Source organism: Brachyhypopomus gauderio, chromosome 6 (genome assembly GCF_052324685.1).
Source record: "Brachyhypopomus gauderio isolate BG-103 chromosome 6, BGAUD_0.2, whole genome shotgun sequence".
NCBI lineage: Eukaryota > Metazoa > Chordata > Actinopteri > Gymnotiformes > Hypopomidae > Brachyhypopomus > Brachyhypopomus gauderio.
Window position 1 is genome coordinate 12092121 of NC_135216.1, and position 9714 is coordinate 12101834.

The window sequence follows — 9714 nt, forward strand, 5'->3', positions numbered from 1 at the left end:
TCAGTCCAGTACTGCTCTAATACACCTCCACTCAGTCCAGTACTGCTCTAACACACCTCCACTCAGTCCAGTACTGCTCTAACACACCTCCACTCAGTCCAGTACTGTTCTAATACACCTCCACTCAGTCCAGTACTGCTCTAACACACCTCCACTCAGTCCAGTCCAGTGCTCTAACACACCTCCACTCAGTCCAGTACTGCTCTAACACACCTCCACTCAGTCCAGCACTGCTCTAATACACCTCCACTCAGTCCAGTACTGCTCTAACACACCTCCACTCAGTCCAGTACTGCTCTAACACACCTCCACTCAGTCCAGTACTGCTCTAACACACCTCAACTCAGTCCAGTACTGTTCTAATACACCTCCACTCAGTCCAGTACTGCTCTAACACACCTCCACTCAGTCCAGTACTGCTCTAACACACCTCCACTCAGTCCACTGTTCTAACACACCTCCACTCAGTCCAGCACTGCTCTAACACACCTCCACTCAGTCCAGTACTGCTCTAACACACCTCCACTCAGTCCACTGTTCTAACACACCTCCACTCAGTCCAGTACTGCTCTAACACACCTCCACTCAGTCCAGTACTGCTCTAACACACCTCCACTCAGTCCAGTACTGCTCTAACACACCTTCACTCAGTCCAGTACTGCTCTAACACACCTCCACTCAGTCCAGTACTGCTCTAACACACCTCCACTCAGTCCAGTACTGCTCTAACACACCTTCACTCAGTCCAGTACTGCTCTAACACACCTCCACTCAGTCCAGTACTGTTCTAATACACCTCCACTCAGTCCAGCACTGTTCTAACACACCTCCACTCAGTCCAGCACTGCTCTAACACACCTCCACTCAGTCCAGTACTGCTCTAACACACCTCCACTCAGTCCACTGTTCTAACACACCTCCACTCAGTCCAGTACTGCTCTAACACACCTCCACTCAGTCCAGTACTGCTCTAACACACCTCCACTCAGTCCAGTACTGCTCTAACACACCTTCACTCAGTCCAGTACTGCTCTAACACACCTCCACTCAGTCCAGTACTGCTCTAACACACCTCCACTCAGTCCAGTACTGCTCTAACACACCTTCACTCAGTCCAGTACTGCTCTAACACACCTCCACTCAGTCCAGTACTGTTCTAATACACCTCCACTCAGTCCAGCACTGCTCTAACACACCTCCACTCAGTCCAGTACTGCTCTAACACACCTCCACTCAGTCCAGTACTGCTCTAACACACCTCCACTCAAGTCCACTGTTCTAATACACCTTCACTCAGTCCAGTACTGCTCTAACACACCTCCACTCAGTCCAGTACTGCTCTAACACACCTCCACTCAGTCCAGTACTGCTCTAACACACCTCCACTCAGTCCAGTACTGCTCTAACACACCTCCACTCAGTCCAGTACTGCTCTAACACACCTTCACTCAGTCCAGTACTGCTCTAACACACCTCCACTCAGTCCAGTACTGCTCTAACACACCTTCACTCAGTCCAGTACTGCTCTAACACACCTCCACTCAGTCCAGTACTGCTCTAACACACCTCCACTCAGTCCAGTACTGTTCTAATACACCTCCACTCAGTCCAGCACTGTTCTAACACACCTCCACTCAGTCCAGCACTGCTCTAACACACCTCCACTCAGTCCAGTACTGCTCTAACACACCTCCACTCAGTCCACTGTTCTAACACACCTCCACTCAGTCCAGTACTGCTCTAACACACCTCCACTCAGTCCAGTACTGCTCTAACACACCTCCACTCAGTCCAGTACTGCTCTAACACACCTTCACTCAGTCCAGTACTGCTCTAACACACCTCCACTCAGTCCAGTACTGCTCTAACACACCTCCACTCAGTCCAGTACTGCTCTAACACACCTCCACTCAGTCCAGTACTGTTCTAATACACCTCCACTCAGTCCAGCACTGCTCTAACACACCTCCACTCAGTCCAGTACTGCTCTAACACACCTCCACTCAGTCCAGTACTGCTCTAACACACCTCCACTCAAGTCCACTGTTCTAATACACCTTCACTCAGTCCAGTACTGCTCTAACACACCTCCACTCAGTCCAGTACTGCTCTAACACACCTCCACTCAGTCCAGTACTGCTCTAACACACCTCCACTCAGTCCAGCACTGCTCTAACACACCTCCACTCAGTCCAGTACTGCTCTAACACACCTCCACTCAGTCCAGTACTGCTCTAACACACCTCCACTCAGTCCAGTACTGCTCTAACACACCTTCACTCAGTCCAGTACTGCTCTAACACACCTCCACTCAGTCCAGTACTGCTCTAACACACCTCCACTCAGTCCAGTACTGCTCTAACACACCTTCACTCAGTCCAGTACTGCTCTAACACACCTCCACTCAGTCCAGTACTGTTCTAATACACCTCCACTCAGTCCAGCACTGCTCTAACACACCTCCACTCAGTCCAGTACTGCTCTAACACACCTCCACTCAGTCCAGTACTGCTCTAACACACCTCCACTCAAGTCCACTGTTCTAATACACCTTCACTCAGTCCAGTACTGCTCTAACACACCTCCACTCAGTCCAGTACTGCTCTAACACACCTCCACTCAGTCCAGTACTGCTCTAACACACCTCCACTCAGTCCAGCACTGCTCTAACACACCTCCACTCAGTCCAGTACTGCTCTAACACACCTCCACTCAGTCCAGTACTGCTCTAACACACCTTCACTCAGTCCAGTACTGCTCTAACACACCTCCACTCAGTCCAGTACTGTTCTAATACACCTCCACTCAGTCCAGCACTGCTCTAACACACCTCCACTCAGTCCAGTACTGCTCTAACACACCTCCACTCAGTCCAGTACTGCTCTAACACACCTCCACTCAAGTCCACTGTTCTAATACACCTTCACTCAGTCCAGTACTGCTCTAACACACCTCCACTCAGTCCAGTACTGCTCTAACACACCTCCACTCAGTCCAGTACTGCTCTAACACACCTCCACTCAGTCCAGCACTGCTCTAACACACCTCCACTCAGTCCAGTACTGCTCTAACACACCTCCACTCAGTCCAGTACTGCTCTAACACACCTCCACTCAGTCCAGTACTGCTCTAATACACCTCCACTCAGTCCAGTACTGCTCTAACACACCTCCACTCAGTCCAGTACTGCTCTAACACACCTCCACTCAGTCCAGTACTGTTCTAATACACCTCCACTCAGTCCAGTACTGCTCTAACACACCTCCACTCAGTCCAGTCCAGTGCTCTAACACACCTCCACTCAGTCCAGTACTGCTCTAACACACCTCCACTCAGTCCAGCACTGCTCTAATACACCTCCACTCAGTCCAGTACTGCTCTAACACACCTCCACTCAGTCCAGTACTGCTCTAACACACCTCCACTCAGTCCAGTACTGCTCTAACACACCTCAACTCAGTCCAGTACTGTTCTAATACACCTCCACTCAGTCCAGTACTGCTCTAACACACCTCCACTCAGTCCAGTACTGCTCTAACACACCTCCACTCAGTCCACTGTTCTAACACACCTCCACTCAGTCCAGCACTGCTCTAACACACCTCCACTCAGTCCAGTACTGCTCTAACACACCTCCACTCAGTCCACTGTTCTAACACACCTCCACTCAGTCCAGTACTGCTCTAACACACCTCCACTCAGTCCAGTACTGCTCTAACACACCTCCACTCAGTCCAGTACTGCTCTAACACACCTTCACTCAGTCCAGTACTGCTCTAACACACCTCCACTCAGTCCAGTACTGCTCTAACACACCTCCACTCAGTCCAGTACTGCTCTAACACACCTTCACTCAGTCCAGTACTGCTCTAACACACCTCCACTCAGTCCAGTACTGTTCTAATACACCTCCACTCAGTCCAGCACTGTTCTAACACACCTCCACTCAGTCCAGCACTGCTCTAACACACCTCCACTCAGTCCAGTACTGCTCTAACACACCTCCACTCAGTCCACTGTTCTAACACACCTCCACTCAGTCCAGTACTGCTCTAACACACCTCCACTCAGTCCAGTACTGCTCTAACACACCTCCACTCAGTCCAGTACTGCTCTAACACACCTTCACTCAGTCCAGTACTGCTCTAACACACCTCCACTCAGTCCAGTACTGCTCTAACACACCTCCACTCAGTCCAGTACTGTTCTAATACACCTCCACTCAGTCCAGCACTGCTCTAACACACCTCCACTCAGTCCAGTACTGCTCTAACACACCTCCACTCAGTCCAGTACTGCTCTAACACACCTCCACTCAAGTCCACTGTTCTAATACACCTTCACTCAGTCCAGTACTGCTCTAACACACCTCCACTCAGTCCAGTACTGCTCTAACACACCTCCACTCAGTCCAGTACTGCTCTAACACACCTCCACTCAGTCCAGTACTGCTCTAACACACCTCCACTCAGTCCAGTACTGCTCTAACACACCTTCACTCAGTCCAGTACTGCTCTAACACACCTCCACTCAGTCCAGTACTGCTCTAACACACCTTCACTCAGTCCAGTACTGCTCTAACACACCTCCACTCAGTCCAGTACTGCTCTAACACACCTCCACTCAGTCCAGTACTGCTCTAACACACCTCCACTCAGTCCAGTACTGTTCTAATACACCTCCACTCAGTCCAGCACTGTTCTAACACACCTCCACTCAGTCCAGCACTGCTCTAACACACCTCCACTCAGTCCAGTACTGCTCTAACACACCTCCACTCAGTCCACTGTTCTAACACACCTCCACTCAGTCCAGTACTGCTCTAACACACCTCCACTCAGTCCAGTACTGCTCTAACACACCTCCACTCAGTCCAGTACTGCTCTAACACACCTTCACTCAGTCCAGTACTGCTCTAACACACCTCCACTCAGTCCAGTACTGCTCTAACACACCTCCACTCAGTCCAGTACTGCTCTAACACACCTTCACTCAGTCCAGTACTGCTCTAACACACCTCCACTCAGTCCAGTACTGCTCTAACACACCTCCACTCAGTCCAGTACTGCTCTAACACACCTTCACTCAGTCCAGTACTGCTCTAACACACCTCCACTCAGTCCAGTACTGCTCTAACACACCTTCACTCAGTCCAGTACTGCTCTAACACACCTTCACTCAGTCCAGTACTGCTCTAACACACCTCCACTCAGTCCAGTACTGCTCTAATACACCTCCACTCAGTCCAGCACTGCTCTAACACACCTCCACTCAGTCCAGTACTGCTCTAACACACCTCCACTCAGTCCAGTACTGCTCTAACACACCTCCACTCAAGTCCACTGTTCTAATACACCTTCACTCAGTCCAGTACTGCTCTAACACACCTCCACTCAGTCCAGTACTGCTCTAACACACCTCCACTCAGTCCAGTACTGCTCTAACACACCTCCACTCAGTCCAGCACTGCTCTAACACACCTCCACTCAGTCCAGTACTGCTCTAACACACCTCCACTCAGTCCAGTACTGCTCTAACACACCTCCACTCAGTCCAGTACTGCTCTAATACACCTCCACTCAGTCCAGTACTGCTCTAACACACCTCCACTCAGTCCAGTACTGCTCTAACACACCTCCACTCAGTCCAGTACTGTTCTAATACACCTCCACTCAGTCCAGTACTGCTCTAACACACCTCCACTCAGTCCAGTCCAGTGCTCTAACACACCTCCACTCAGTCCAGTACTGCTCTAACACACCTCCACTCAGTCCAGCACTGCTCTAATACACCTCCACTCAGTCCAGTACTGCTCTAACACACCTCCACTCAGTCCAGTACTGCTCTAACACACCTCCACTCAGTCCACTGCTCTAACACACCTCCACTCAGTCCAGTACTGTTCTATCACACCTCCACTCAGTCCAATACTGCTCTAACACACCTCCACTCAGTCCAATACTGCTCTAACACACCTCCACTCAGTCCAGTACTGCTCTAACACACCTCCACTCAGTCCAGTACTGCTCTAACACACCTCCACTCAGTCCAGTACTGTTCTAACACACCTCCACTCAGTCCAGTACTGTTCTAACACACCTCCACTCAGTCCAGTACTGCTCTAACACACCTCCACTCAGTCCAGTACTGCTCTAACACACCTCCACTCAGTCCAGTACTGTTCTAATACACCTCCACTCAGTCCAGTACTGCTCTAACACACCTCCACTCAGTCCAGTCCAGTGCTCTAACACACCTCCACTCAGTCCAGTACTGCTCTAACACACCTCCACTCAGTCCAGTACTGCTCTAACACACCTCCACTCAGTCCACTGTTCTAATACACCTCCACTCAGTCCAGTACTGCTCTAACACACCTCCACTCAGTCCACTGCTCTAACACACCTCCACTCAGTCCAGTACTGCTCTAACACACCTCCACTCAGTCCAGTACTGTTCTAACACACCTCCACTCAGTCCAGTACTGTTCTAACACACCTCCACTCAGTCCACTGTTCTAACACACCTCCACTCAGTCCAGTACTGCTCTATCACACCTCCACTCAGTCCAGTACTGCTCTAACACACCTCCACTCAGTCCACTGTTCTAACACACCTCCACTCAGTCCAGTACTGCTCTAACACACCTCCACTCAGTCCAGTACTGCTCTAACACACCTCCACTCAGTCCAGTACTGCTCTAACACACCTCCACTCAGTCCAGTACTGTTCTAACACACCTCCACTCAGTCCAGTACTGTTCTAACACACCTCCACTCAGTCCAGTACTGCTCTAACACACCTCCACTCAGTCCAGCACTGCTCTAACACACCTCCACTCAGTCCAGTACTGCTCTAACACACCTCCACTCAGTCCAGTACTGCTCTAACACACCTCCACTCAGTCCAGTACTGTTCTAATACACCTCCACTCAGTCCAGTACTGTTCTAACACACCTCCACTCAGTCCAGCACTGCTCTAACACACCTCCACTCAGTCCAGTACTGCTCTAACACACCTCCACTCAGTCCAGTACTGTTCTAACACACCTCCACTCAGTCCAGTACTGCTCTAACACACCTTCACTCAGTCCAGTACTGCTCTAACACACCTCCACTCAGTCCAGTACTGCTCTAACACACCTCCACTCAGTCCAGTACTGCTCTAACACACCTCCACTCAGTCCTGCACTGCTCTAGTATTCTAGCACACATAAAGCATCACTCCAACACCACTCTAGTATCATTCTAGCACACCTCCAGCACTGGCCAAGTACCACAGTACTGTCTCAGTGCTCCAATGAATGAGACTAATATTTAGGCCATTTTGTTACCTTTCTATTACTTCACAATATAACTCATAATATGCAAGGAAATTGCACTACTGCTATTTATGGAAAACTGAAGATAACCTCCTTCGATATGTTAAATTACTATTTACGTTTTGGTTTTTTCTACAGTAATGTAAATGCATTGGGCTAAATTTCCAGTTTCATCACTTTGCCATCATGAAGGTGTTTCTGCGAATACATCCCTGTGGGACCACAATAACACGCCTCCAGTGGCATTAAAAGGCAATAAGTGAAATATTATACAACTGTCATGTGACACAGTGCTAGGGTAACTCCAGCAACAGATGTGTAGGCAGTAATAAAGCCGCGTGTGATTGTGTTTGTAGTTTTTATCGGTCCCCCATCTGCTGGAGATTTACAGTAAATATCTCTTTTACGACATGCACAGCGGTCGACTTTCGCGCCACCTCTCCCCTGTCGCCCCCATCCCCCACCCAATACACCCCCCCTCACCTACTCCCCCCCATCAGGTCTACCCACAGGACAACAATGAGATGCCATTTCAGAAGCCATATGTGTCGGGATGCTTATAGAAGTATCAGCACATATGTGACACACTAGAAAATGCAAGATCACATAAAAAAATGAATTAGATGTTTCTATAGTGGCAGTTATTACTTGATATTCAGTCAGCATTCAGCGTACATTAAACTGAGCTGCAATGTGAAATCTTTCAGCAAGCTTTCTAATCACTGACTAGGATACTTGTGATTTCAGAATGAGTAAATCACTCGGAGGTAAGCTCTAAATCCAAGACATTTTATAATTCCGCTAGCAGGCATTTATACAAGTTTCTCATTTCCATTTCCTTTACAAGAGTCTAAGCATTAAAAAAGCCCTAATGCAAATGAGTGTCAACTAAAAATCATACAGTATAATGAAGTGTATTTATAGTACAGTACTGTAGTGTTGTGCTAAACTGTATGTTTCAGATAGTTCTGAATATTTAATGAAAATCATGTTTTCCTGCATAAGAAACTTTTTAATGCAGTATGCCTTAATTCTAAACATGCTAACATGCTAGTATGGACAAATGCCTGTGTTTAATGAGTGTGTTATCATCATCCCACAGGCTCTACGTAATGAAAAGGTCTAAGGATAAACCTTTTTAGTGGAAAGAATTGGGGCATGGCACTAACCTTCAATCAATACATACTGAATGGTGCTTTAAAAGAGCTATTTGCAGTTATATAAATCACCCCAAACAAAGTGGCATTTGCATAATGTATTGCCTTGAGGACAAAGCAGATGGATTAACTCATCAGTAACTCCTTTATGGTATTTCAGGTTTTCCAGGGAAATCAGGTTAACATGATAAGTTTAGATGTTATTCACTCTATTTAAAGCCAAGATTGAAGAGGAAAGATTTAAGTTATTTCATTATAAAATATTTGATTTGTGACCGAGATAGCTGTCAATACCAGGAGTAAATTTGCCCCTCAACATTATTCATATATTGATATAGCTTTTTGAGCCGAATTGTCATTGTAAATGTGAGATAAAAGGATGAGCCTCATTAAAGAGATATAGTGTCACATTGTTTCAAAATCCTGAGCCATGCCCATGGTCCTAATTAGGAAACTGCATGAAAGCAATGGGCATGTTGAAGGGGTGAAATGAACAAGGAAGCTGCAATGGACCACACTTCTGATCCCAGGTCAGTCCTGTGACTTGTATGACCTGCCAAAAAGAGGCTATTAACCAAGTGGCAGCTCAGGTATAAAGCATAGCCGGGTGGTGGGTTGTTAGCGGCTCCATGGCTGGAGGGAGGGATGCCAAATAAGGCAGAGTGTCCCTGGAAGTGTGAGCACGAGCAGCTATAGCAAACACAAGGACAGCACACATCTTCCTCTGCCACCACTGCAGTGTACGGTTAACAACGTGACAAATGCATTCCACACCGAGACAGCAGATGGTTCTCACGTGAAGAAAGAAAGAACCGCTTCCATGATCAGCACTGTAGTTAGCTAGCTATGAATGACTTTTTACACGTGCCAGATGTGAATTTTGTGCTTGGACTTGCCTTTGTCATGGATGGTCTACCTGGTCATACAAATGAGAGCCCAGCAATCCATTTGGCTTATGTGTTGTGTGAACACTCGTCCAAAAAAGAATGGATTGAAAATTAAATCCGATTTGAGCACTTAGTCTGCTGTCTAAAGGCAGCCTGAGTGGGGCTGAGTGAGAGCTTGATCTGAGGATGAGAGGGGATTAGGAGAGAAACAGCAAAAGAGGAATGGGGAGCAGGTGATGGGGGTCTCCCAGAGTACAGGTCACAGCTCGGACTCCAGAATGCACCCACTAGATCACGGGACGTCACACCGCAGGACGAGGTCGAAGAGTCGGCCAGGATCACAGACAG